The 2850-nt window shown below is 33.9% G+C and overlaps 1 non-coding gene across 1 annotated transcript; it reads left to right on the plus strand.

The window, feature by feature from the left end:
• Positions 1-206: 206 nt before the first annotated feature.
• On the plus strand, positions 207-280 carry TRNAT-AGU. Its single transcript has one exon. It is a non-coding gene; the product is annotated as a tRNA-Thr (tRNA).
• The last annotated feature ends 2570 nt before the right edge of the window (positions 281-2850 follow it).

Below are 2850 nucleotides of genomic sequence, written 5' to 3' on the forward strand. Positions count from 1 at the left end.
ACAAAATAATGAAAGGGAAAGCAAAAGATGTCTACTTTAAGCATCTACTATTTTTTTAGGTATAATACTAATCACTTTGCAACATTTACCTAATATATTCTTCATAGTAACCATTTTAGGTAGGTATCATTCCAATTTTGTAAAAAATAAAATTAAGGTCTAATATCTTCAGATGGCACCACAGAATAGAATACAAGGCTAAGAAAGGCTCCGTGGCTTAGCTGGTTAAAGCGCCTGTCTAGTAAATAGGAGATCCTGGGTTCAAACCCCAGTGGGGCCTGCCGGTGTTCTATTTAGGCTCTGGAAGTTGGTGAAGGACAGGGAAGACTGGCGTGCTGAGATCCATGGGGTCACAGAGTCGGACACGACTAAGTGACTGAACTGAAATGAATATTATACAACCTACATAAACTAAATAACTAGTAAACTTAAGAGCCATACTGAAAGAAATCTGATTTGGTCTTGTGTCCTGAAATAATTTTGAAATTTTTTTACATTTATTCCACTTTCTGTCCAATCAGATCCTCAAGATCTATCAGAATACTATCTCTATACTGACCTGGAAGCATAGCTACTACAGTTACCCTTTATTGAGCGCCATGTTTTGTATGAGGTAGTTCACATGCATTAACTGGTTAAATGAACTCTACGAAAACAGCTTCCACTTCACAAATGAGCAAATAAGTTCAGAAAAGTTAAGCAGCACAGAGGTTACAAGAAAACACAGAGAACAAAATCTGAAGTTCATTCAACTCTGCAACCAACAGTATTGTTATTATGCCAGATGGATTATTTTTAAAATTGTTAATTTCTTTTCCCAGATCACTTCCAAAAAATAATTAGGATAGTGCCTAACATGTGTCAAAGAATGTCCACATTATGTTCCTACTTAATCCTAATACTTTTATGAGGAATGGAGGGCAATGTTTATCAATATCTTATTTCACAGGCTAAAAAAAGAGGTTCAGAAGAGTTGTGAAGAAAGCACTTTTTCTATTATTCAGTGTTGTTGTCAACCTCCTAGAAATAGATGTTACTGGAAATGTATGTACATAAATCTTTCAACATTTTGTTTGCATATATCACTAATTTTACTGAAAAACAAACACACACAAAAAAACTCCAGTGAAGAATGTGTTTCACTGATGAAAATAAGTCTCTAAGAGGATACACCTATTCTCAAATCTATTACAGTGTTCAAAGGCATTAAAGGTTTCCTCTCATTTCTGAACTATATCATAAACTCCAAAGATTAAACTTTTAAAAACTTAAACTGCAACAGAAATGTAGTGATGCTTGTGACAGACTTAAAGTCTATTTTTTTCCTGATAATACTATAGGCACCTGTGCTCTCTTGTTTAATATTTGCATGGAATACTATTTTGCCACTCCTCCACTTTTAGCCTATGTGTGTCCTTTAATATAAAGAGTCTCTTGTAGATAGCATATAGTTGGGTCTTGCTTTATTATCCATTCAGCCACTCTGTGTCTTTCGGAGAGCTTAATCCATTTACACTTAAGGCAATCATTGATAGGCAAGGATTTGCTTTTGCCATTTTGCTGTTTTCTGTTTTCTATTTTGTCCCTCTATTCCTCTCTTGTGATCTTCCTTTGTGCCTTGTTGATTTTTTGTAGTAAGATTCTTTAATTCTTTTCTTTTTTAATTTCGTGTGTCTTCTTTACACGTTTGTGTGTGTGTGTGTGATTATCATGTGGTTGGTTAAAATGTCCACTTCCCAAAGTGATATACAGATTTCCTATTAAGCCCATCAAAATCCCAATGACATTTTTTACAGAAATAGAAAAAAAAATCATAAAATCGTATAGAACCACCAAAGACTCAGAATAACCAAAGTGATCTTAAAAAAGAGCAAAAAAGCTGGAGACATCATACTCCTGATTTCAAGCTAAACTATAAACCCACAGCAATTAAAACAGTATGGTACTGGGATAAAGACAGAAAAAGAGCAGTGGAACAGAATAGACAGCCCAGAAATAAAGTAACACACACAGAGTCAACTGATCTTTGAAAGGGAGTCAAGAACATACAAAGGGGGAAACCAGTCTCTTCAACAAATGATTAGGAAAATTATATATCCACATGCAAAAAAAAAAAAAAGAAAGAAGAAATCAAACCCTTAACTTACATTATACATAAAAATCAAGTCAAAGTGGATTAAAGATTTAAACATAAGACCTGAAATTGTAAAACTCCTAATAGAAAATATAGGGGGAAATCTTGACATTGGTCTTGGCAATGATTTCTTAGATATGACACTGAAAGCAAAAGCAATGAAAGTAAAAATAGACAAAGTGGAACCACGTCACATAGAACCACATAGAAAGGTTCTTCAGTGCAAAGGAAACAATCAACAACAAAAAGACAATCAATGGGATGAGAGAAAATACTTGCAAACCTTATCATCTATTATAGTACTTCTTTCATTGTAATAAGTAAATGTCAGTTTTTCCACCTATGAACTTGGGTCAGGAACTAGGTTTTTGTTTATCTCTGGACATTAGACCTTCAATAACATTTGTTAAATGGATGAATACTCACAAATTCTGGTTGTCTAAGGATCTTCACATAATTAAACTCAAAGTATATCATTCAGAGATAAATAATACTCTCATAACCCCAACAACAAAAAATTGAGTTTCTTTCCTTTTTCATTTTTGTAAATAAATTTCTAGCTAGTTAGATAATCTGGGATTGGGAGGACAATATCTTTCTTAATTTCTAAAAGGGTGTTCCTCAAACTAACTTTCTCCCACCAGGGCCTCAATAATAAGTAAAAAGCACAATTGCTTGGGGTCCGCTACTCTCAAGGTGCTTATTATGGTCACATA

The sequence above is a fragment of the Bison bison genome, unplaced genomic scaffold, assembly GCF_000754665.1.
Source record: "Bison bison bison isolate TAMUID 2011002044 unplaced genomic scaffold, Bison_UMD1.0 scf7180017864033, whole genome shotgun sequence".
In the NCBI taxonomy this organism is placed as follows: domain Eukaryota; kingdom Metazoa; phylum Chordata; class Mammalia; order Artiodactyla; family Bovidae; genus Bison; species Bison bison.